Source organism: Terrapene carolina, unplaced genomic scaffold (assembly GCF_002925995.2).
Source record: "Terrapene carolina triunguis isolate 2854851 unplaced genomic scaffold, T_m_triunguis-2.0 Scaffold171, whole genome shotgun sequence".
In the NCBI taxonomy this organism is placed as follows: Eukaryota; Metazoa; Chordata; order Testudines; family Emydidae; genus Terrapene; species Terrapene triunguis.
Window position 1 is genome coordinate 1,859,436 of NW_020664522.1, and position 27,969 is coordinate 1,887,404.

Sequence of the window (27,969 nt, forward strand, 5' to 3'; positions counted from 1 at the left end):
CAACCACAAAATAATTTCTTGGACTTATAATACACCCAGTGGCTGTGCAGCCTGCAGCTGGGGCAAGCTGCTTCCTGTTGCCAGGCCTATGTGGGGACGGAGGGTCATTTCAGGCCAGTTATCAAGCCATAAAAAGGAAAAGTTTGTGTGGCCCTGGGGGACAAACTGGCAGCGAGGAAAGGAGGATCTTTGTTGGGCTACATGTGGGTAAAGAAAAGAGGGTGGGAACAATTTCACACCCTGAAAGACTGGACCCACCTTATGGGTTTTGAATCCAGTGTGGATACAAAAACTAGAAGATGGGCCCATACCTGTGGATTCGGATTTGTGCTCCTCTCTGTTTGAGACATTAACGGTTCTCTTTTATTCTAGCCAACTTATCTGCTTTCAAGAGTTACAGAATTAAATGTTCCCTTCCACTTTCCTCTTACATTAAATACATGAAAAATTTTACCAAAAATGTAGAGCTGAAATGAGAATCTAAAAAGAGGTCTCTCTTGGAAGAATTACCCACCCACATTGACTTGTATCTGTACCTTAGCAGCTGAAGGTATAGATACAAGTCAACTCAAATCCAAAGGGGAAAAAAACCTGTATTAAGCAGGGCCGCCCAGAGGATTCAGGGGGCCTGGGGCAAAGCAATTTCAGGGGCCCCTTCCATAAAAAAAAAGTTGCAATACTATAGAATACTATATTCTCGGGGGGCCCCTGCAGGGCCCAGTGCTTGGGGCAAATTGCCCCACTTGCCCCCGCCTCTGGGCGGCCCTGGTATTAAGGAGAAAATGAGAATCAGACTTGCATATTACTTTTGAGGACAACTAACAGTATAGGTGCACCAGGAAAATTCAGACTCTCTTAAAATCTATACCTTTTTTTAGCTTCAGTACAAATGCTTACTCGTATTATTCATTTTCCTCTATGTTTATAGGCTCCCAAACATCCACCTTACAGGGCATGAAGTTCACAGATTCACAAATCCCAGTGTAGCCATTTAGTCTTATTCTGACCATCTACAGACACTGTGGAAACATGTAATTTGGTTTGTCAGAATAATATCTAGCTCTTGTACAGTGCTTTTCATCCTTAGATATCAAAGCACTTTACAAATGAGGCCAGTATCATTATTCCCATTTTACAGATTGAGGAAACTGAGGCAAGATGCTGCAGTGACTTGTCCAAGATCAATGGCAGAGCCAGGAATAGTATCCAATTCTCCTCTGTCCTGGTCAGATGCTCTAGCCACTAGACAACCCTGTCTCCAGAGGCTTTATTTCTGGAAGTACCTATATCCAAACTTGAATTTGTGATGGAGAGGTGTTGCTCATCTCCAGGAACTTGCATGTCCTGAGTCCTACTGCAAATTTCAGTATCACAAGACTTATCCTTAATTGATTTTTTAAAATAGCCAAGTGATGCATTGGACTTGGTGCAAATCTCCCACCTTAAACTGAACTGTCCAGGTATAAGAAAAAAGAATTCATGACTTTGACTTTCCTGTTGGATTCTTTTCCCCGCTAGTTTCAATGATCTTGATGAACACTAACTGGGAGTTTATCTTCGAAGCTGAGTTTAGCCCAATGAACCTCTTAAAGTATCTGTATACTCTCTTGGGCCAAGTTAAAGAGTTTATGAACTAGCTGGTTTAAACTGAAGGTAGCTCCACTGAAGTAAAAGGAGCAATGCTTTTTTTATGTCAGCGGAGGATCTGGCCTGTTCGTCAGAGACTGTAGGCTTGTTTTTGGCATGGCCTTGCTTTATTGGGAGAAACAGTGAAGTGAAGCCCAATTAATAGGAAAGGAATACCAAGACTTGGCACCAAATTGCATTAGTTGCTAATGTTTGAGATGTTGTTGCCTTCTTGGTTAAACTAACAGATGAAATAAACAGTTTAGGTAAATGAAAATCAATGACTTTACACAAGGTGAGTCAGAATACAAAAGAAGTGAAGCTTTCTTGAAAGTGGCGTCAAGAGGGTGCATTTGTGAGGCAGGTAAATACTACTGTGGTCAATAAACTTTCCCACACTCACTCACTGAACCCCTCTTCCTCCTCTCTGCCCCACGAAGAGTCTAGTCATCCATTCACCTTTCCCCCTACCAGCAATAGAAAGAGGCTACTTGACATAAAAAAACTAGACAGAGTTCCACTACTTCAACTTGTCAGAGGCAGCCGAATGGATGACTCATGCTTCTCTGTCAAAAAATAAAGATTGCTCTGGTATTTTAAGCAGAGCAACCATTTCCCAAGATGACATTAGGGAAATCTTTTTCTCCCCACTCTAATCAGATTTCCCAAAAATTGAAGATGGAAAAATCTTTCCCACAAAGGAAACAATTTTTAAAAATCAGAAATGTAGTGGATGGGGAGAAATGTAGGTTACCTATCTCCATTTCTTGAATCTTAGCGGACAGGACCTACCTCTCAAGCTTCAAGTACTTATTTTTGTCTTTATCATTTTCCATCTTAAATATTGTATGTTCTTCCTAAAACCTAAGACCCAATCCAGCTGAGGTATACCATGTTATACCAGCTGACTACTTGTGTGTCCCACTCTATAAACTACAATTGTTTCTGGATTCTGAAGGTGTTCTATGCAAGGGAAACATATCTTCATCCTCCATTGCTGGCCTTGCCTTATTGTTTATCTTCAAATCCAATTCAAAATTGCTTCCTTGGTTTTCCAAGCTCACATGAACTCATTCAAGTCTTCCTCTCTGATCTACTCCCTGATGAGCACTCTGCTCCTCCAACCTTAGCCACATCACACAACTCTCCAGAGTTGAAGGGGAAGGGAATACTTTTTCACTAGTTCTGATCTAACTCTCATACTTTCTTCTTGTCTTGCTCCAAGCTGCTAATCATTTCAGATCAGATGTTCAGCTGGTGCAAATCATTGTAGCTCCATTGAAATCAATAGAGCTATGCTGATATACACTAGCAGCGTATCTGGCCCATATCTTGAAATCGAACCTTAAAACCATTACTTTAACTGTTGACTGAATTAAAGTGTGAGTGAAAGTGAATTGAGCCTGAAGAAAATGTTTTCTTGAACTGAGACCGAAAACCACTGCATTGTATTGTAAGTTATGTTGTTTATATCCTTCTTAGTTGTTGGGTTTATTTTCCACATTTCAAAATTTCACTTTATCATAGTAGTTATAAACTCCTTTTTTGTGATGGTTTAAATAAAGCTGGAGATGATTCCTTCTAAGTATTGTATTTGCAGAAGGAAAAGCCCATTGATTCTCTTAAGTGACCCTTACAAATGTATGATTTACAAAACCAGGAAGGGAATCGGATTTCCAATGTGACGCATATTACATGGTGAAATGCTACTCTGTGTCACATCACTTTGTTACATAATCTGATACTGCCCCAGGAGGAGAAATGCACGTCTGGGCACAATACTCATGTGACTCATTTAGGGCTAGATTTTCCTTTTACCCTTTTGCATAGGACTCTGGGTAGAATAGTCATGCCAGGAGCAAAAGAGGGAAAAAATTTCTCTCAAAGAGCACAATGCCCTTCCTGCTTCTGCAGGGAGAGGGGAGGGGTAGTAATTGGCTGCTGGTCCATACCTGCATTGCCTCAGATGTGCCAGCTGGTGCTTTGTGGGATAGTGCCCATATTCTGCTCACTCTCTGCCCACTGTTTAATGGAGGGAGTAGCACCCACTTACTGCTGTGTGTCGAAATCCCAGGTCCAGGCAGGCCATGCAGGAAAACAGGGGTATGTGCATTATTGGGCAGCCACACAGACCCAGGGACAATGGAGCTGGTTTAAATCAATCAATATTTTTTATTAAAATGATGGTCAGTCCAACTCAGTTTTCAGGTAGCAACACACTGAAGTTTTTAAATACAGTAGTACAATACAAAAGAGTATCAGGGAGATTCATGTGGGATTTTCCTCCAACCTCATGGCAAGCCCAAATTCAGCAGTTGGCAGTGAATATTTACATAGGTACATGGAGACGCTGAAGTCCTGTCCATATCCCATAAGTGCATAGGGCCAAAAAGGCAGGAACTCATGGTTCTGCCGTGTGGTGAAAGAGACAAATCCTATAAGGGAGGGTGATGGTGGGTAATCCAAAGCCCTTGGGGAACAGAGCTGTGTTCTGCATACTTTCCATCCACGTTACCATAAAGGAGGAATTGAGAATGGTGTCATGGAGCTTCGTCCTATGACTACATGGATTCACAATGGAAACCTGCACATGGAGAATTGGATGTATAACAGCTGTAGAATATATCTGCTAGAACTCTATAATTTCCTCTACCCCAGTGCTGTCCATCTTTCCAGCTTGAGAACCATACTTACCATTTCCAAAAGGTCAAGAGATCACAAATAAGTTGTGTTGTTTAACATGTGGAACTATGATATTGTATGATTCATAACAAAACTCAAAGGTCAAATAAAGCCCTTTGATCTTTTAGATCCTTTCTGTAAGAAAACAATATGATAAACCAATTGTTTCCAGTGTGACATCAGTGGAACTACATGGCTTTACACCAGGTGCGGATTTGACCCAATGTTTGGGCCTGATCCTTCCACTCTATCTGTTCAATCATCTTTATTTCAGGAGTCACCATGATATCTCGGCACCAAATTAAGAACATAAATTTCACATCATCCTAGTGGGACTACAGTACTATCCCACCTTCAGAAGAGTTGTAGTCCATGAACTGCCTTTGTTTGGAGAAGAGAGATCAATGAAGAGCGGGGGAAAGTAGTCAATCAGAGTTTTGTCCATGTAAAGACTGCTGGATAGGGCCACATGTTTGATATAGTCCATTTTATAGGTGTGTGCATAGCCCCAAATTCTAAATGGCAAGGGTTCTCTCACAAAGTTTTCCCACCCCTTAAAATAAAATACTTGGTATAACATCTGATTTAGATATTCTAATTGTGCAGCTGTCACAGTAACACACAGTTATTGGCAATGTCATCATTAAATCCATTTTGTTCTGCCTCCTTTCATTGTACTCCAAGACTCTTTGTAGGTCTGGAGTTCCCACTCACTTTATCCAAAGACAAAAATAAGAAACACTGAGTGTGGCAAAAGCAAATCTGATGTGTTGTCAGATTAAACTAATGATGGAGGAAGTCACAGTGTGTGCGTAGTGGCTCACTTGTAGTGTTTGTATTGAAAATGCAAGGTGTATTGTGTGAAAGCAAAAGCGCTGTAAAAGTTTGGCCTGTAATGACAGATTTATTTCTGCATCTAAGAAACATAAACCTATAAATAGAGAAACAACCTCAAACATATATTGAACGGTGAGAAAAACAAATATACTTTTTTTTAAACTAATGTAACATGCTAGATAAGTGACGTTTGATGCCCCACTGCAATGTCTGGCTAAAAGCAGTGAACAAGAGCCTGTTAATGCTGACAGTTAATTAAGTGAATTTTTTAGCTCAAGTGGCTTGTGCCTTTGGTGCTGAAAGTCTCAAGTTCGGTCTCCTCCATCAATCTGTGCTGAGGAAGGTTTCAAAGCAACGGACCTCAGACACTTAGCAGAAGCTTCGCCTGGTAAGAGGAGTGTGGCTATGTGTGTGGTGTCCCGTTCTTCCCCTCTCTCCGCCCCCCACAGTGGCTAGTTGATAGACAATCAGAGTCTGCTATTGCTCCTAGCTAATGCACCTTTACTTTCAGCTCAAGGCTGTGTTATAACTTTACTAAGATTAAAGGTCCTGAGTTCTAACCCCATCTTTAAAGTACTTTACAAACATTAACTAATTCTTATAACCCCCTTGTAGGGTAGGTGAGTGAGCATCATTAGGCCCATTTTACACACAAGGAGACTTAGCTACTTGAATTGTTTAGCATAGCTGATTTCAATGGAGATACACTATTTTACATTGGCTGAGGATCGGTCCCAGAGAAAGTTGAAAGGACTTGCCCAAAGTCACATAGCAAATCAGTGGCAGAGCCAGGATTAGAACTCAGGAGTTACAAATTCCCAATATCTTGTTCTAATGCAATCCATCTACCTATTTAGCTGGTCTAGCTAGATTTTAATTATTGCACTTATCGCCATGGCATCTGAACATCACAACCAGACTCTTGGTCTCTCTTTTTCTCACAGTCTAGCTGGCACTATTGCCTCCTAGGCCTTCATGCTGTCAGATAAATCTCTTATTCAGTTGTTTCTTTTATGGACTGTTGTATCATGTTCCATTTGTGAAAATTTCAGATGAAGCGGTCTATAAAAGATTACTGGCACACCTCCCTACTATCACAGATTGCAATTCTAACAGCAAAACCAAATCTAGAAGCAGGCGTGGTAGATTTTGATAAGGCGTGTTTCACCCTACAAGGAGTTTTATTCCTAATTCTGTTTTGATTGCATGTTGCTAGGCACCACAGAACTGCAATGATGTAGAATAGTGGTTCTCAACTTGTGACCTTTTGGTTCTCCAAGAAAAACTTCCTGGTGGTGCTACTTCTGTCATTCTTCAAGGAGTGATACTTCCTGTTGTTTGTAATTCAATTCAAGCCATTTTTAGGGATTCCAGAGGCTTTCTTAACCAAATACAAAACAACAACACCACCTTAAGTACTTCTGCACCCTACATGGCTGCTTCATATCTCCCTTTGCCAAGTTTTATCTTCATATAAATTCAACAGTGGTCAAATGTGTGGAGAAGATAGGACACCAACATCTGATGGGGTAGCAAAACAACAGGAGGATGAAACAAATTGCAAAGTACATTACATAGTACTGCAGAAACTAAAAAGGAGGAGATTTTGTTCTAATAAATATAAAGTCCTTTGCCCAAGGAGCGGAATTGTACTGCACTAATACAAAATGGTGGGCATCCTCACCTTTTGAACTAAAGTGAATTGATTTTGACTTTGTCTTCTCAAATCTGTCCTTAGTACAGAATGATCTTAGCTGCCATCTTCAGATCCAGACCCAGATTTCAACTTTCCTAAAGTTTGTTGGGATGGTGGTTCTGCAATTTTGGTTTGGTGCATCATAGAAACTGGACTCGGTCATGGAATTTAGATCCATATCAGGTCTTCCCCAAAATCTGGATTTGGGCATGAGTCAATCTCTAACCAAGAAACATAGCTGTTGCAGAGAAAATGTGGAGTGTACAGTGGGGAGTTGCCCATGAGAGGATCTCTGTCATCAGATCTGGCCCACTATATGAAAAAGTAAGAGAACTAAAGATTGAGTGATCTAATTAGTAATCACTAACCATTAATACTGCACGTATTGCATGTGAGTTGTAGGCAAGCTATATTCATGATCCTGCTTGCAGTATTTGTTACTATACTAAATATAAGCGAAAGAAAAAAGGCTGTGAGATATCATTAGTATTGTGCCTTATAAAGAGATGGTGCCATTGTTACATGGCATGAGAAGGGGTATATAATGCCTCAGGTATAGAGTGAAGAGTTAGAGAAAGAGAAACTGAAAGACTTGGTTACAGAGTACTAGAATACAGAATAGTTGGTAGTTGCCATTTCAGCGTGGCATAAACTTCTGTTCCTCCTATATGAAAGAGTTGTCTTTGATGAGGAAACAAAACAAAAATCACCCATTTTTTGAATGAGAGATCCTGAATTTCACAGGACAACAGTATGAGTTTGACTCCTTCAGATGTCAGCAGTATCTCACTAGACATTTTGACAATAAATGTCTGCCCTTAGAGAAGGGACCTTTTTCAATGAGATGTTATGCATCAAAACATATGAGCCAAATTTTCCTCTATTACAGCGGCTTTGACATCAGAGGGATCACATTGGTTTTGCTGAGTTTGGACCTCTTGGGGTTCTATAAAAAATACTGCATCTTGTAAAATTGCTAGATATGGAAGTGGTGGAAATTGCTATTTACAATTTTGAAAACTGAGTTGCCCCAATTTGGTATAAATTGCTGACTTTTACTGGTCAGAAAACAGGTGAATCAACATTTAAGCCAGTAATCTAGGAACTCACGTTTTTATTCTGGGTAAGACAGCACTTGTCTTTCTCTGTCTTCTTCAGACTACAGAAAATACAAAACCACTAAATCATAACTGATGGGAAAACAAATACGCCAATGCTAAGTGCTCAGAAAACTGATTCCCACAAGCAGATGGGCCCCACCTTTCAGTGCCGTGAACAAGTAAAGGAGAATTTATCTTCAGATGCAATAGGCATCTTTTGTAGGGAAAGTTTGCCAAAGGCTGGATAATTTCACACAGCTGCTCAGTAAGAAGCCAGAAGTGATTAGACACCAAGTCTCAAAACACCACCTTGAATACTCACATCAGGTTATCAGACAGCAGGGCTTTTCCTAATTGGTTTAGCCTTTTGAGACACAGATTGTTATCACCTCTGTAAGGTCATAAAATATGAGTCACCCAGAGTCAACAGACTACATAAAATAAATGGCAATGCTATGACTATATCCTGTATGGTATGTACTATCAGGTATGACAGTCTGGTGGGTTCTCTTTACTTAATAGCAACAGTTGAAGATTTTGGATCTTTCTACACCGCAGATAAAACCATGTCAGCATGATTTTAAATATTTATGGGGTTTAAAGTGTTTCCACACATCATAGTTTAGACACTGCTTGCTCAGTCAGTGTGGACTAGGTATGGCCATTTTAAAACCCACCAGCCAGAACCTCACCTTGTGTAAAGTGTCATAACTCTATTGACTTCAGTTCAGTTACAACAATTTACACAAGTTGAGGATGTGAACTTTACACCTTGCCTTATCTCAAGTATTAGCCAAACCAAAACCCTGGATCAGAACATCAGATCTGAATGTCACAATTAGCCTGAACTTTAAATCTACATGAATTATTAGCGTTATTTTTTTCATTAGCTTTGGCTCAGATGGTTCCCCATCATGGGTTTCATCTGAAGTTTCTGATTCAAACCCAGTATGGGGAAAGCTATAATATATATACACACTAGCTGGTAATGGGTACTCTAGAAAAATCCTAAATTAGCCTGGGAAGACAAGAGTGGAGTGCTGCCTGTGCAGCATGGGCTCCTTTTTTCTCTGGCCCAGAAGACGCTCCATGGAGGTTCCACAAAAGTGGAAATAGCGGCGAGGTGTGTGACGCTGGCAGAGCAGGTGCCAGCTCATGCCAAGGCCCCTTGGCCTCACTGAACACTGGCAAATGCATAGCCGGAAACCAGTCTAGGTTGCCTGTGTGGTTAGTATTGTTAAAATAGATATTAGAGTTCTAAGAATGTAATTAGTGTTTAGACTTTATGAAATGCTTGTAGGATGCTGCATGCATTAATCGTACTTATAATTAAGGCTGCGAGTTTGTCACGGATTCCGTGACTTGCTGTGACTTCCTTGACTTCTGCAGCGGCTGGTGCGGTTGGCTCCCAGCCAATGGGGGCTGCGGAGCTGGCAGCGTGCGGAGCTAGGAGCTTAGGGAGGGACATGTCGCCACTGCCAAAAAGCCAGGTAGGGAGCCTGCCAACCCCACCAATTCCCCCCTCCTCCAGCACAAGCGGGGGTCCCAGGCTACTCCCACCCAAGCACCCACGCTGCCCCCCTGGTCTTCCGCCCCCCCGAGCACCCACAGTTCTCCACGAGCACCTGCAGCACTCCAAGGATTTAGTCAGGGGTATAGTACAAGTCATGGACAGGTCAAGGGCCATGAATTTTTGTTTACTGCCCGTGACCTGACAATTATTTTTACTAAAAATACCTGTGACTAAAACATTGGCTTACTTATAAGATCTGTATACCATGTTATAAGGTAATATTTAAGTGTTTGTTCTTTAACTATAAAAGTGTTTGTTAAAACTGTAAAAAAACCCCAGTCAGGAGAGAAACATTGCCAAGTATGAAATACTAGTTTACTGCAAGAGGTTTCATCTCTTCCCCAACAAAAGAAGGCCAATAGACACCAGACAAACCATTGTGGAACATCAGTGAACAAAAGACTTTGTTGATTGCTTCCCCCGCACCCATGAAGAGGGTATGTGCACAAGCCCTATCACAGCACACCGGAACACTGGGGGAAGGGCTAAAAATCCCTGCCAAAGAGGAATTGTTATCATTATGCTGCTTAGAATTTGGACAGGGAAATATCTCTAAGCATAAGCAAGGGATCCCCAAGCTGCTTAGCTTCGATTAGCTCTAAAGGACATATAGACCTTGCTTATTATATCAGCATCTATTACCTTTTAAAACCTAAGACTGTAACTCATTTGTGTGTGTATCTTTACCTGCTTTAACCTTGTAAACAAGTCATTTCTTTTTCCTAGTTTATAAAACTTTAGTTAGTTTATTACAGGATTAGCTACAAGCATTGTCTCTGGTGAGAGACCTAAGGTACCATTGACCTGGGTAACTGACTGGTCCATTGCAACTGGGAATAACCTGAATATTGTTGTGATTTTTGCTGTAAGGAACCACCTATCACAAAGGCAGGCTTGCCTCAGTAGCAAGATAGAGAAGTACCCAAGGGGACTGTCTGTGACTCCATGCTAAGGCTGTTATAGTGCTTTAGGAGTTCACACTTGTTACTTGGTTGGGGAAATCTAATTATAGACATACAACCAGTTTGGGGTTTGTGCCCTGTCCCTTGACAGTCTGCCCTGTTACAACCTACTCCAGACAGCTTGACAAGGTGACAGGCAGAGGAGAAGAAGGGGCTGAGCTCTGGATTAGCTCCTCCAAAACATACATAGGAAACCAGCAGAAGTGCATTAATATCGGTATTACCTTAAGCTGTCCTGCCTCTCTGCACTGTGGAATCCTCTATGGGGGCACTAAAGGAGCAGCCACACTATACATGGGTTGGCGTCTATGTGTGGGGCCAGGCGTCAGAGCAGGGGCAAATGTCAATTGCATGGATGCCTCTTGCCTTCCTGAGGTTACCCTGAGTTCTGCAGCAGAAGAGGCTGATCCACTTCAGTGTAAGAATTCCTTGGAAACGCCACTAATTGAACCTAGCAACGTTTCCTCCTTGTTATGTAGTTACTGACTTGGTGGGAAGAATGATGCCCTAAACAAGGACTGGGAGACAAAGTCTGCAATTCAGTATGCTCAGACCTAAAGCTTGGCTACCACAGGGGTCTACTTTTGCTTCCCTGGCCATTGATAATTTAGCACACAGCCTCAATTAACATTAAATATTTATTTTTATTAATAAACTACACATATTTTGGGTCTCTTTCAAATAAAAAAAGTGAACAAATCAAACTAATTTCCAGTTGCTTTGCAGGCAAGTGAAAAAAGAAAGGAAAACCCAGCCTCCCGTGCCAGATGTAATAATAGAGGAGGAAGCTGGTGTCTGGAAGCTGACGGGGCCATCTGGCTATTGTGTATCTATAAGGCTTATTAGGCTGGTATCTTTTATTTCGTTTCTGAAGTCAAAGTCCATTCCCCCCACAGATGGTAACCATAAGTACTTAAGCCTCTTTTAGTAAGGAAGTGCGGTTAAATATTTCTTTTATGAGTAATAGGAATTCAGAGCAGTGATAACCATTGTAAAAATCTGGAAGGTCTTGTTTAATTATTGCATCAAATATTTGCTCACATTTATTTTCAATAGAAAAGGGGATTTCCAGACATAGAGTCTTGTAGTAATAAAAAAAAAAGGTTAGGTTTAAAAGATCTGTTTATTAGAGCACTGGAGAAGGAACTGAATAGATTCTAGCTGTGCATTTGACGAGACATAAATGACAGCTCTGCCTCAATGCTTAGACAGCTTAGACTGCAAAATCCAGCTCAGCCTGCCACAGAAGCCAATGGATATCTAAGAAAAAATTATGTTAAGGTTAAGAGTATATATCACTAATTTAAGGATAAAAGCTAATTATCCCAAAACCAAGTATTACAAACCCAGGAAACCTAGAGGTTTACACTTAAAAGAAATTCAAACATATTAAAGTATGAAAAGACAAGCTATGGCAGCCAAACAACCTTAACTCTACCCTGTAGTAACCCTACACAATAACCATACAGTTGTGATTACAGCATTTAGTGCCTGTGTTTATGTTTTACATATTTTCCTTTGCAGTGTTTTCTCTCTCTCTCTCTCACTCTCTCTCTCTCTCTCTCTCTCACACACACACACACACACACCCCCTCAGAGCTGGTCAAAAACTGGAAAAACAATTTTATGGAAAAAATTGAAATTTTGAAGTTGTGTTTATTGTGCAGCAAAACTCAACATTTTTTCTTTTTTATTAAAAATTTTCACAAAATCTTTAAAACATTTCAAATGTTCAAAGTTATGAATGATGAACATCCCTGTTGATTTTAATGGGGCTACACATAGTAGTAAAGCTAACCATCCAGGTAAGTGCTTGCAGGATTGAGGCCAAGGAGAGAGAGAGAGCCAGATCACATCAGCACTTCCATTGAGCTAGGCTGAATTCTAAGCAATACCCAGGAGGTGAACTTAAGGTTCCTGTTATCTCCCCTCCCAAGTTTGTCATCTCCAGGCATCCCCTTAAGCACGCACATTTCTTCTACATCTTTCCTGTCTCTCTCTTTTTGCCTGAGCTCTAATAAGAATCAAGCTGCACACAACCATGCTATAATCAGAAATACAAGCTTATAAGTAATGTTTTTAGCTCAACCCCATGTGCTGGGCCTGTAATTTTCCAGCAGCTAGGCTGCAAGCATGAAATATACAGAGATAGAAGCTGTCTATTTCTGTCTTTTGTGCACTTTCTCACCCACCCCAAGTATGTTTTGTTTTAGCTTATCTTTCTTTAAAAAAAAAAAATCAGGATTGGGCTTCAAAAGCAATAGAAGAGCATCTGAACAGACTGTTTTCCCCAATAAGAACTTTTAATACCAATTTAAACGGTTAAATATGGAATTGTCTATTTAAAAGACTTTATACAACTAAAGGAAGAAGGAATAATGGAAAAAGTCAAAGAGGAAGTCTTACTTTGTAAGTTTCAAAGGCTTTAACTGTTTCCCATTCTGTCACTATGTGTTTAATAAAAGGGTAGGGTTTTTTTAATAGGTTAGTATAATTGGCAGGAGTCACAGACAACTTGACACAAAATCACAGACCACTCTTAACTGTTTAATATTGTAACAGTAAACTAGGACTTTCCTAGAGCTGGCAGTAAAACTGGATATATTTTCATGAACATTTCATGGGGTATTTTGGTAATGATGCATTTGCTGATAAATTTTGAATGTTGAAAAATTTCCAAGAAATTTTCATCATAATTTTGAGTTGTGACAAAAAAAGGGAAAACATTTTCATAAAAATGTTGACTTCTTTGTCAAAATTGTGAATTTTGAAGATTTGCTACATGCTCTAATCATAACCCTTTGGGTCTGAGGCAGCTACCCTTACCAACACAACAGTGCTATTTCCCCAACAGGTCCTCTCTCCCCTGCTGACACACACATATGTCTTCTTCCCAGCGGTGGAATGTATCCCTGTTGCTGCCACCACAGCTGCTGCTTGGGGCCAGAGGAGAGGTGAATGAGCAAATGCGAGGCAGCCAGTGTTTGACACCTTTCCAATTCACTACCTGCCCAGCTCTGAGAGATACTAGAACTAAGGAAATCATTAGGTAGCTGTGAGAGTAGATGGGGATAGCAAATCTTGGCAGCCTGCTTAGCAGCCAATCTAGCCCCCAGTAGCCAGTGACATCACATAGGTCTATTCCTTGGCACAATCCCAGAAAGATAAATGTGCTGTGTTTGAGACCTCACTGACACCCGTTCTCTGACTTCAGCCCAGAAAGCAGCTAGATGTGCTAATCCAGTAACTTCAGAAGGGGTTGTGTATTTCTATGGCAACAGCCCGGCATTCAAAAGCTGCTACACCAGTGAACTGAGCAAGCTAGATTTGCTGAGCCAGTGAGTTGACAATGGCCCACACTTTGACGTCAGCTTAACAAGGCAAAGGGCTGAACCAGTAATCTTCACAAAAGTCTCTTCTTTGAAATTACATCAGCAAGTCTGAGGTGCTCAGTAGGTAACCTCAGAGAATCACCTACCTAGACACCAGCCCAGACTGCTAGATAGAGGTGCAGAGCCAGTGAAATCACGGAGGCTTGAGTCTTCACATCAGCCCAACAAGCTAGAAATGCTGATCCAGTGCCCTCACGAAAGTTTGTGACTTTGACTTCAGCCAAGCATACTAAAACTGCTGAACAAGTGTCCTCAAAGAGGTCTGAACCTTAACATCAGCCCAGCAAACTACAGATGTTGATCCAGAGACCTCACAGGAATTTGTGTATTTATTTATTTAGATTTAAAATAATAAATATGCCTATCCAAGGCTCTAGGTGCCCTACTGGTTTATTCTATTTATATAGCAAAGAGAATTAAATTAGATCTCAGTCTCATTAAAATCCGTTTCAGAGGGACTTGACCATCATTTAGGAAGCATTTTTCCAACAGTAGTTGGAACAGAATTGGCACCTAATGGGAGAAGAGTTACTCAAATTAGGAGTCTCCTATTTACATCCTTTCTTGTACAGGAAGAGCTGTCACCCTGCTGGTTCCCTCTGCCCTCTCCTGGAGGGCAGAGTGGCAAAGAGGTAAAATCTGCCATCTCCATTTCTCTCCCCTCCAGAAGAAAAGAGAAACCTACCACCCACTTCCCTGGGGAAAACAAAAGTTGTCCCTTGACAAAACTCAACACTGTGCATGTAAACACACAACTAACTTGTCTGGTTAGCTATGGAGTTTTTAAGGATTTAGGCTCCTTACAGATACATTTATTTTCTTGTAACTATTCTCTTTCCCATGCCATGATCCACCACATACAGTGATGGCATGTCACTTCACTACATGAAGTTCACACTCAAAGAACACAGGTGGTAGATTTCATCCAGTGATTCCTGAAGCTATCCCAATAACCTGTGCATATCTTTTGACATCTAATCTTGATGTAAAGACAGCAGGTGGTGGAGAATTTACTGTTACCTTTGGTAATCTGTTTCAAAGGTTAATTACCCCCATTTAAAAATGTGCATCTTATTTCCAGTTTAAATTTACTCATGTCAGCTTCTGCTAGATTACACAGCTCACTGCTTGATTTGGCTGCTCAGTTAAAGATATTTGTATCTCCTTCCTCTGTGAAAGGATATCAAGTAATAATCTTTTACCCTTCTCTTCAATAAACTAGGTATCTTGAGCTCCTTCAGTCACTCACTATAAGGCATATTTTCCAGACTGCAAATTAATTTTTGTAGCTCCTCTCTGAACTTCCTTCAATATTTAAGCATCCTTTTTAAAGTGTGGACATCAGAACTGGACAAATTATTACAGTACCTATCTTACCAGTGTCGTATACACAGGTAATATCACCTTCCTACTCCTACTTAATAATTCCCTATTAATATATCCAAGTATACTGTTTGCTCTTCCTGCCACAGCATGACATTGGGAGTTCCTGTTCAGTTGTTTATCTAAAATGACCCCTAAGACATTTTCAGAGTCACCACTTTTCAGAATATAGTACCCCGCTTGGTAAGTATGACTTGCATTCTCTGTTTCTAGATGGATGGTCCTGACCTTGTATTTGTTGGTGTTAGCATTAGTGGCATTCCCCTTTCCAAATATGAGTAGTAGCTGCTCCCACTGGTAATACCTTAATCAATGGTAAAAAAGATAAAAAGAAACTTTTTAAGGGCCCCCACTGTATAAGTGATATTTTAGTGGACACATGAGTCAGAGTTTTAACAGCAGAAAATGTAAGGCTGTCATTAGACACCCAGAGAGTGTCCTTTCTGCTCACAGATGTAGCTGGAACAATTTGGGCATAATTTATACGTTTTTAAGCTTATTAAGAATGGTATTACCTACTTGTTAATAAACATCTATATGTACCTTGAGCAAGAAACAAGAAGGGTAGTGAAGCAATATGCTACTAATCAGCTAACCATGGTCATTCGAGAAGGGCAAGTATTCAAAAGTTTGGAATCTTACAGCGTCTGAACTTTAGCAAAGCTTCATGAGTCTGCAAAACTGGGCTGGAAAGCTCCAAAAACATTCTTTCTTGAGAGATTTCTGGTGCATTGTGGTACTAATCAAGCTGGAAGAGCCTCTTATAACCCATTTACCTCTCATCCCAGATAGAACCAGGAATTACATACGGATATATGAAAAGAAGCAAAACTTTTAATAAAAAATGAATCTAACTCTTTTGAATCTCAAAAATGGTTCATCTCCAGCAAAGGCTCAGCTCAGTCTGAACCATTTTGTCTGGACTCTGTATACAATACACACTTTATGAAACCATCTTAGAGGCACGAGTGAGCACAATGGCTTGTTGGCAGCTCTGAATGCGGAGTATAAAAGGCTTCAGTGTGATGAATTCCAGCCTCCCAGATCTGCAGACACTGAGGAAAGATTGGTACATCATGTAGTGTTTCTTCAAAATGAGTTCTGATCCATTACTGGGTCATGACCTCATGCAGCTTCATTGTCCTGTACATAATGTGCAGTATATCTGCATCTAAAATTACAGTGCCCAGAAGTAGTTGTGAAACCTGATCCTACTGAGCAGAAAGCTCATGAGGAAAACATACACGAGGTTTTTATTTTTACTTGTGCAGTTTTATTTTAAAAAGATAAATTTGATTACACCACCAGGAAAATGCAGCCAGGCCTGTGTGAATAGTTCCTTCATATGCAGACTGCAGCTGGAAGTCTTTTCTATATCACTTTGATGGCTCACTATCCGCAGAAAAGGACTTTCCTCTGCTAATGTTTGCTCAGGTCTGTAGATAAAAAATTTAACTGCGTACATGTCTGTGGGTGGGTCTGCTCATTAAATTTGCTGTTATCAAATCACACAAGGTGTTTCTTAAAATAGCAGCAAGGATGTTGCCCACATTTGGACTCACACACTTCTATGGGCTGTGTTTCTCTTTCACCCTTGTGTTTATCATGGGCATCTTACAGTAGCATTACCCTGGTGACAAAGATGTGACAAAAACACACACTAAATCGTACAGTGGGCAACACGAGGGATTTCTCTTTTCACTTTATAGTTTCATTAGCAACTAAGGTGGCAAAAAAAATCTTCCATCAAAACATTTTTTCAATGGAAAAATGGCTTTTTTGATTAAATGGATATTTGGGGGCTTGGGGGGTTTCAAGAAAAATCATTTTTGCCAAAAAAAAAAAATTGGCGAAAAATAAAATTTCTAACCAGCTCTGCTAGAATCCCCTTACATGCCATTTGTTGCCTAACTGGTGGAAGCATGATTTTTCATCAAGTTTTGCTAATGATGCAAATGTCTTCTTACAGCACTTGTTCAGGGCACCACCTTGTTCTCTATTTTAAAATATGCTGCTTCAGATGGAAAAGTCCTATAGACATGAAGAGAAAATGAGAACCTTTCTACGGAGTTTGCAAAGCAATCTATAAACCTCACCTCCCTGCGATGATTTCAAGATACAGATTTCTGTGAAGGCTCTGGTTTAGCGGTTCCAGCTACTGTTGTGAAGGCCAAAACCACAGTGGGTATGTCTACCCAGCTGGTGGCAGCCCACGGCAATGAGCCTCCAAGCCTGGGTCAATAGAATTGTGCTTGTAGGGCTCATGCTACCATGCTAAAAATAGCTGTGTATGCAGTGCTTCTAAGTTGTTGTTCGGGCTGGAGCACAGGCTCTGAAGCCTAGGAAGCGAGGTGGGCTTCAGAGCCTGAGCTGCGTCTTAAAAGTGCTCTCTACACAGCTATTTGTAGTGTGGTAGTGCAAGCCACACAAGTCAGTCTCTGTTGACTCGGGCTCAGAGACTCACTGCCACAGCCAATGTAGATGTACCCAGTGAGGTTGCTGCACCATTAGCATTGTGAGGGTTACTGATTCTGCAACTCTGTTTAGCTGGGGGGTTATCAAGCGTTAGGCCTCTGTGACATATCTGGCTCAGCTCTTGCTGGTCTGACATAAGGGCATAGGCCTTTGTGAAGACACTGGTCAACACTTCTGGACTGCTTCATGCATCCTTATTTTTATTTCCTCTTCATTTTCTTTCCTAAAAAAACTGTGGCTTTCCATGGTCTCATTTATTTTCCAAGACGGATTGAATTTTTCAGCTGAGTTTTTCTCATCTGATTGCTATTCATTTCTATCCCGCCTTATTTATGCTTTCTGCTTCACTTTTAGGGCCTGACTGACTCTCTTTGGTATGGCTGTGTTTATTTTAGATGTTTTATTATAAGTTTCACTGTCGTACACTCTGTTTTCTGTATATCCTTACTAGGGTTGTCAATTAATCGCAGTTAACTCACACGATTAACTAAAAAAAATTAACTGTGATTAATCGCACTGTTAAACAATACAATACCAATTGAAATTTATTAAATAGTTTTGGATGTTTTTCTACATTTTCAAATATATTGATTTCTATTACAACACAGAATACAAAGTGTACAGTACTCACTTTATATTATTATTTTGATTACAAATATTTGCGCAGTAAAAATGATAAACAAAAGCAATAGTATTTTTCAATTCACCTCATACAAGTACTGTAGTGCAATCTCTTTGCTGTGAAAGTGTAACCTACAAATGTAGATTTTTTTTGTTACATAACTGCACTCAAAAACAAAACAATGTAAAACTTTAGAGCCTACAAGTCCACTCAGTCCTACTTCTTGTTCAGCCAATTGCTAAGACAAACAAGTTTGTTTACATTTAAGGGAGATACTGGTGACTGCTTCTTAATTACAATGTCACCTGAAAGTGAGAACAGGCATTCACATGGCACTTTTGTAGCCAGAGTCGCAAGGTATTTACGTGCCATATATGCTAAACATTCATATGCCCCCTTCATGCTTCGGCCACCATTCCAGAGGCCATGCTTCCATGCTGATGATGCTTGTTAAAAAAATAATGCCTTAATTAAATTTGTGACTGAACTCCTTGGGGGAGAATTGTACGTCTTCGGCTCTGTTATACCCGCATTCTGCCATATATTTCATGTTATAGCCGTCTCGGATGATGACCCAGCACATGTTCGTTTTAAGAACACTTTCACAGCAGATTTGACAAAACGCAAAGACGGTACCAATGTGAGATTTCTAAGGATAGTTACAGCACTTGACCCAAGGTTTAAGAATCTGAAGTGCCTTCCAAAATCTGAGAGGAACAAGGTGTGGAAAATGCTTTCAGAAATCTTAAAAGAGCAACACTGCAATGTGGAAACTACAGACTCCGAACCACCAAAAAAGAAAATCAACCTTCTGCTGGTGACTCAGATGGTGAAAATGAACATGCGTTGGTCCGCACTGCTTTGGATTTGCCTAAGCAATAAGGTGGTATGGGGAGCTCTGCACAGGTTGAAAGTGGGCAGAATTGTAGGTAGGCTGTGGAGCTGCAGCAACACTCCCTAGCTAGCTGCTGTTCCAGCCAATGGGTCAAAATAATGGCTATAGCTCCTCTGCCCTGCCAATATGGCTCTCTGCATCTGTGAAAGGATACCGTTATGCTACCCTTCTACTTTCTTTTGGAACCTAGTTCTTGGGGACAGTAAATGCAATTCCATGGAAAGTCTAGCAATGAAGTTAAAATTCTTCTTGTGAATCCTTTGGTTAAGCATGACATTTTGGATGCTCTAAACGTTGTCCTGGATACTCTATTGTAGAATAACCAATCAATTTAATCATTGGTTTTTCAGCATAAATATTTTCAGCTACAAGAATTATTAAAGAGCCTAATTCTTTGTTGGGCTACAGAAAAGAGCATATTATGTTAAAAAGCATTGAAACGTGGCTCTGCCAGGGTGAGGCATAGTTATAGTCACACATTAGAAAGTCACATTTGTGATAGACAATAATTTGGTAAAAGTTGGGCTGCCCTGTTCAAGCATTAGAGATCCATCAAAATTCAGGAGCAAAGCATGAAAAACTCCCAAACACTAGAATTCTGACTTTTATATAAAATGGGAAGGTTGTCTAATGGGATAGGGGTAATGAAAAGCAGAGTTGGGAGACAGCACGAACTAGTGGTTAGGTCGCTGGCCTGGGATTCAGGACAGCTTTGCTCTTTTGCTGCTGACCTGCTCTGTGACCCTGAGCAAGTCATATAACTTCTGTATCCCTGGTGTCTTGTTGTATTTAGGTTGTAAGCTTTTCAGGGCAGGGACTGTCTTTCACTATGTGTATTGTGATAGACCTAGGCCAGTTGGGTACAGCGGAGTAGCAGAAGGCAGATATACTGGCCACTGGATTAACAGTTTTCTGTTCCCTGACTGACCAGAGCAGGGGCTGCTCCAGGCTAATGAGAACACCTGACTCCAATTAACCTGCAAAGAGTCAGGTGAGGCCATTAAGCTAATGTGACCACCTGACTCTAATTAAGGCCCCGCTGATACTATAAAAAGGGCTCACTCCAGTCAGGCAGAGGAGAGCCAGGGGAGAGGAAGTGCGGCTGAAGGGCTGGTTAATGAAGACACCCTCAAGTTATTGATAAGGGAACCGTAAGGTAAGGGTGAAGAAGGGAGAAGCAGGAGAGCTGTGGGGAAGTGGCCCAGGGAAATGTAGCAACTCTGGCAGTGAAAGATTGGCTGCCAACAGCTGCTACCATTAGGGTCCCTGGGCAGGAACCCGGAGTAGAGGGTGGGCCTGGGTTCCCCCCAACCCACCACTCCAGGAACACCTCCTGGGAGGGGAAGTCAGGCCCCTGTCAGGCAGGGCCAGCTCCAGGCACCAGCTTACCAAGCAGGTACTTGGGGGGGGACTTCAGAGAGGGGCGGCACGTCCAGCTGTTCGGCAGCAATTCGGCGGAGGGTCCCTCACTCCTGCTTGGAGCGAAGGACCTCCCGCCGAATTACCACCGCAGATCATGATCGCGGCTTTTTTGTTTTGTTTTGGGTTTTTTTGTTTGGCTGCTTGGGGCGGCCAAAACCCTGGAGCTGGCCCTGCTGTCAGGACAGGAGGCTAAACTGTTCTGAAACAAGCCCCTAGACAACAGAGACTGTGGGAGTTCTCTCACCAACCTCCTTGCTGGCTTATGATGAAAAGGGTTCAGTAGACTGTAAACCTGGCCCTAGAGAGAGAAGGGCTACATGGAGGGTCACAGTGAGCCACTGAGGCTAGCATATACCGCCTAGAAGCGCAGGACCCCCGGGGAGCAACGTCAGAGCTCTGCCACAGTATGTACAGTACCCAGCACAATGGGGGCCCAGCACAATGGGACCTCTAGGTGCTACCATAAAAATTCCATTTTTTAAAATTTTTTATCTGATCTGAATTCTGTTCTATTCTGGTTTTTATTTCAAACCCATCACCCTGGTATATGAGAGCCTTCCAGCAGTTCATTAAGTGATGTGACTAGCATCTCAAAAAGATCAGATCTAGTTGGAACAGGTCATAAAGCTGAAAATCCATCTGGTAACAAGATTTTCACATGTTTGAATAACTTCAAATGTACACTAAGCAGTTTAACTCAAGATATCTATTGAACTTCTCACTTTTCTGATCGTTCAGGCAGCTGGCTGACTACCTATTAATGGTTGCCTTGTCCAGTGTAATAAAAAAATGAACATTCATCTGCATTAGCTGATGGTTAAACCACAAAATCTGTCCCAGCTCTATCCAACACAGTCCAATTGGGCTATATTTTCACTAACATTTTTATAATGAAAAGGGCAAAAAACCTGCAGTTTTGTAATGAAAGTTGAGATGAACCTGGTCATTTCTGAGTCCCCAAATTCATGGAGGGGAAGTGGCCCCCAAAGACCATCTCTATTCATGTCTATATTGGTAAAGTAAGTGGCATTTTTATTACACCATAGCTACCACCATTGTCACCACAAAATGCTGCTATTCCTGGGTGCGGTTGCTGAAATCTCAGTGGATAGGGGCTGTCAGAAGTTGAAGGTCCTGATCTGCAGCTATCCTAGTACAATAAGGGAAAATGGTGCTGAACACAGGTTTGTGAGGAACATCCTGTCAGCCTCATCTCTGTCATTACACAATAGTATTTCCCACAAAAAGCAGGAAGACATTAGCCGTGGATGAGTGATTGAACTCAAATAACTGGGGGGTAAAGTGTTGTAAAATGCAGCTCCTTTCCCTCCTTGACCTAATGCTGACCTTAACAACAACCTCGCAAGTGTCAATTTTCAGTGTGGGGTGGAATGTTTTCCTTGAGAGTTTTCCCATTTTGTACCCAGTTTCATAACTAATTTTCTCCTTTTTTATGCTCTTTCACAATGCTGATAACCTGACAGAACAGGCTGTGGAGGGTTGTACTGGTGTGGTGGCTGTCCCACCCCCTCTGGGTCAGAGGGAGGCCACACCACCTCCCTACATCGTCGGGGCCGCTACCTACTATCAGGAGAATTAGCGTTAGGCGTTAGCGTCCCGACCAGTCTAACGGGCTAAGTAGCCAACTGTCTATACCCCTTGGGCCCTGCACACAGAGGCTGTGCACAGCTTAGTCTATGGTCTCTGGGTCCTTTTGGCATGGCTCTAGGGTGACCAAACAGCAAGTGTGAAAAATCGGGATGGGGGTGGGGGGGTAATTGGCACCTATATAAGACAAAACTCCAAATATCGGGACTGTCCCTATAAAATCGGGACATTTGGTCACCCTACATGACTCAGAGCCTGCACAGGCAACAAGTAGCTCCAGGCCCTTCAGCCAGGGGCAGAGCAAACACAGTAGTCAATTAGCTCTAGCCTCTGTAGGCAGAGACAGCGCAAACCTGCAGTCAGTTAGCTCTGGGCTCTAGCTGCAGGGCCAGAGCAAATCCAGGAGTCAATCACCCCTGGTCCGTTGGTGCAGAGACAGGGCAAGCCAAGAGTCAATTAGCCCTGGTCTCTTGCTGCAGAGATGGGGCAAAGCCAGTAGGCAATTAGCTCTGGGTTCGGGTTGCAGAGGCAGAGAAAACCCAGTAGCCAATGAGCTCTGGTCTCTAGCTGCAGAGAGAGAGCACACCCAGCAGTCAATTAGTCCTGGCCTCTTGCTGCAGAGACGGAGCAAACCCTAGTGGTTGGGCGGCCTAGCTTCGGGGGACAATCGACAAGCGCAGGCCACTGGACCTGGCGAGGGGCGGATGCCACCCCAGGGGTGGGGTGGTAGGTAGGGTCCGGGCCCACCCTACTCCACTGGACCCCAGTCCAGGGCCCTAACAGTGGCAGAGTGGTCCACCACTGGGTCAGACGAGATCCAGCTACAAAACGCCAACCGTGCCTCAGGCTGAACTACAACCCGACTAAGGTCGGCTGTCCCTGGGCCTCCCTCCCCTCCCCTCGGGGTGTACCTGCACCAGTGCTGCGTCCTCCACCTCTTCGGAGTAGGTGGCCAGCAGCAGTCCCAGCAGCTCTGTGGCAGAAGCAGGTTCCCCGGCGGGCTGGGTGCCGCTGGGCTCAGCAGCAGGGTCAGCGGCCGGGTCAAGCAGGGTCCGTCTGCCTCCTTCGGTGTCTGTGCTCCAACTGAGCGGGAGGCCCCCACCCTTTATACTTGCTGCCCTGGTGACATACTTCCAGCGGGAGGAGCGAGGCAGGCCTGGCTCTGCCCACTTGGGCATGGAGGGTGGTTCAGACCCCTATGGGTCAGAGGGAGGCCATACCGCCTCACTACATAGGTGCATTGACTTTTGTGTCTTACCCTTGTTCTTGCCATTAGATGGAAGGTATCTACAAGGACAGATGAGTAAGATGTGAATAATATCAGAACAGATCTGTTCATTTAATAAATTGGTCAATTTTCAGTGGAGTTGGACAAATTCCTCAAAAGATTCTCTGCAAAAGTTTACTGAATTTGCCTCACCTTTTTTTCACAGCTCATTATTGTTCCCAAATGTGTATATTCTAGTGAACAGGTACCACTACACCCTGTTTCCATGCCCTCTGATCCCCTGTACCTCCTTTTGTGCTGAGACCACTGCCTATCATGCTGACAGATATTGTCTCATTATTTCTATATCTCTTGTTTTATACTTAGGCTGTAAGTTCTTTGGGGGCAGGGACTGTCTTTTTGGTTTGTGTTTCTACAGTGTCCCACACAATGGGGTCCTGGTCCATGACTGGAGTTCCTAGGTGCTACCACAAGACAAATAATAAATAATAGCAATAATAAATAAAATAATAATAAATAATAATAATAATTATTGTTATGAATTATTATTATTATTCATCCCTTCTCCACTCCCTGCCAATCTCCTAGCCTTCCACCCGTAAGAACTCCCTCCTCTGGCCTCCTCCACATTCCAAGGTCTGGTAGCACAACTCTGTCATGTATTCTAAGGCCAGAAGGGACCATTGTGATCCTCTAGTCTGACCTCCTTGATGGCTCAACCCATAGAAGTTCCCCCAAAATAATTCCTAAAGCAGATCTTTTAGAAAAACATCCAATCTTGATTTTAAAATTGTCAGTGATGGAGAATCCACAAGGACAGTTGGTAAATTATTCCAATGGTTAATTACTCCCACCGATAAAAATGTACACTTTATTGCCAGTCAGAATTTGTCTAGCTTCAACTTCCAGCCATTGGATCATGTTATACCTTTTTCTGCTAGACTGAAGAGCCCATTACTAAACATTTGTTCCCATGTAGGTACTTATAGACTGTAATCAAATCATTCCTTAACCTTCTTTTTGTTAACTAGATTGATCTCCTTGAGTCTATCACTGTAAAGCATGTTTTCTAATCCAGTAATCATTCTCACGGATCTTCTGTGAACCCTCTCCAATTTATCAACATTCTTTTTGAATTGTGGGCCCCAGAAGTGGACACAGTAATCCAGCAGCAATTGCACCAGTGCCAAATACAAAAGTAAAATAACCTTTCTACTCTTACTCGAGAGTCCCCTGTTAATGCATCCCAGGATCACATTAGCTCTTTGGCCACAGCATCACACTGGGAGCTCACGTTCAGCTGATAACCCACCATGACCCCCAAACATTTTACAGAGTCACTGCTTCCCAGGCGAGAGTCCCGCATTCTGTAAGTATGGCCTACATTCTTTGTCCTAGATGTATATATTTACATTTAGCCATATTAAAATGTGTGTTGTTTGCTTGTGCCCAGTTTACCAAGCAATTCAAATCACTCTTAACCAATGATCTTGTCCTTTTCATTATTTATCACTTCCTCAGTTTTTGTGTCATGTGCAAAATTAATCAGTGATGATTTTATGTTTCCTTCCAGGTCAGTGATAAAGATATTGAATAACATAGGCCAACAACCATTCACTGTGGGACCCTGCTGAAAACAGACCCATACTGTGACAATTCTCCATTTACATTTACCTTTTGAAAGCTATCAGTTATCCAGTTTTAATCCATTTAACACGTGCCATGTTAATTTTATATTGTTCTAGTTTTTTGATCTAAATGTTATTCAATACCAATTCAAATGCCTTACAGAAGTCTAAATATATTACCTTTATCAACAACACCTGTAATCTCATCAAGAAAAGATATCAAATTAGTTTGACAGGAGCTATTTTTCATAAACCCATATTAATTTGCATTAATTACATTAACCTCCTTTATTAATCGAGTCCTGTATCAGCAGCTCCATTATATTGCCTGGGATCAATGTCAGGCTGACAGGCCTATAATTACCCAGGTCTATAATTATGTTTGCCCTTTTTTATATATTGGCACAAAATGTCATCTACTCTCCTATCATTGTCCCCTGACCATGCTCCCTCTCCTGGACTTCTGCCATTTTGCAATGCTCCATTCCACCTAGGTGCATGCTCTGATCCTGCTTGGAGCCAGCAGCAGCTAAATTTATATTTGCAAACTTTAAAAAATAACTGAAGCCTTGCTTTACATACCTGTGAAACGGAGCTGTACAAGTATAGGCCAGGCTATAGCCACAGGTAACAGAAAAGAATGTGGCCCAGATCCAAACACTCCAGAATCCAGATCTGAATTTTCCAGCTCAGGTCCACTTCTGACTAGGCCCCAGAAGTGAACATAAGGGACCTTAGTTTAACATTTCTTATAAAGGGTGGCTCCATTTGGCACTTCACTGGCACTACAGTATGGACCAAATCCTCAGCATGTGTTTCTCAGTGCATTTCTACTGAAATCAATAGAGTTATGCTGATTTATAAGAGCTGAGGACCTGGCTCTAGGAGTCTAATGTGTGAAAAAGATAGCAACCTTCTGGCACAAATGTTTCTGAGTTATACCATCCCGCTTTGATATATATATTTACTGAAGCAGGAAAAAAATACATAGGGTCAAATTCTCTGCTACTATAAACCAGTGCAGCTCCACTGAAAGTTGACCCCAGCAGAGAACTTGGCCCCTAACATTTTCCCTTAAGCATGAGCATAAGAGGCTTGTGGTGGCATCACAAGTGTTAGAATAACATGTTTTATTCTCACTGGGTGAAATTCGCCTTTGCACACGAGTCAGCATAAGGCCTGTTGTGATTAGTGGATCTAAAAATTTTCCCCAATAGTAAGCTCAAATGTAAAAAGTATGTGCAAGTTCATAAAATGTCACAATAACCTATATCTTTTTGCCTGCTTGGGAATTAACCATGGAAAATAGGTCAACTTGTTTTCAGTAATTACATGTTATATACAGTTGCAAGAAAACCAAACAGAGAAACTGGATCAGCCCAAACCAAAAGGGCCTGATGACATGATTCAAGGATTGTTGAAATCATGTTTGGTAAAAACAGATGATGTAGAGCCAGAAGTTAATGGACCAAAATTGGTGTGTTGGATATTAGGCCTAACTGGTGAACAAAATAATGAGGGGATGAACTATGCCACCCACTTTTCCCTTTGAGGGGGGTTCTTAAAAAGAATCTTTGAAAAAAAATTCATCTTCCATCCAGTCCATCTTCTCTCATCTCATCTTCCCTGACCCCAGGATAAATGGGGCAGACCAGACTGAAAGAGTTTCTTCCTGAGAGGAGGCCCAACAGACCTTGCCCTTGTTCAAGGAGCTTTGTTTTTTGCTTGTGAGTTCTGAAAATCATCATCACCATGACATCCAGTCCTCAGCCCATCAATGGGGATACATAATTGCCAGCATCTCAAAGGCATGTAGGAGCCTATTCTGTCTCTTTCCTGTTGTATTGCTTCCTCCCACACTTCTTTCCTCCTATCTTTTCTCTTATTCTCTTGGCTTTTCATCAAATCCTGAAATCAACTGCATTGCATTAGCACCGCAAGATGAGATTACTACAGTCCTGTCCTGTATAAGAAGAAAAGACCAAAACAAATGACATCCCTGGCCAGAATGTAAGCCAGTGTTCAGGCAACAGATGCCTCGGTCAACCTGTCAGCCAAAGTATCCATTCATGATTGACTGGCCATCAAGGGTTCTAAAGATATCAACAAAAGCTGTCTTCCCCCCACCTCGGCTTTTATATCCTATCTCTCCTCCACTTTGCGTCTGTCTGTTTGTTAGAAACAGGAGAAGTGAATACTCTTTACACCTCAGGATTGAAAGTAAAATTAACCCTTTCCTTTTCATCAAAGAACAATTATTCTGAAAATAAGAGCCTCTAATATTTTGCCTCCAAAAGGAGAGAGACTTCAACGGTTTTAATTACATTTGTTTTGCACAACCACTCAATTTCAGTTCCAGGATAAATGCTTCTTTTAATTTCTTCCTTCTTGTGGTTAATCAATAAACTTTCAACTTTACAATACATGCTGTGGGGTATTTGCCAAAATATCAAGTAAACCAAGGCCTCTGTCAGCCCCCCAAATCTAAGGAATCAAAGTATCACTGTTTTAATGTTGAACAGTAAAAGACTTTATAAGTACCATTAAGTCTTTTGGCCCTTAAAATCAGTACAACAGGCCTATGCCTCACTTCAGTCCCACATTTTGGGACTATAGGTGGGATTTAAGTGTACCATAGATAGGGCCCTACCAAATTCACGGTCCATTTTGGTCAAGTTCATGGTCATAGGATTTTAAAAATTGTAAAATTCATGATGTCAGCTATTTAAATCTGAAATTTCATGGTGTGTTAATTGTAGGGATCCTGACTCAAAAAGGAGTTGTGGGGGGTCACAAGGTTATTGTAAGGGGGATTGCAGGTACTGCTACGCTTACTTCTG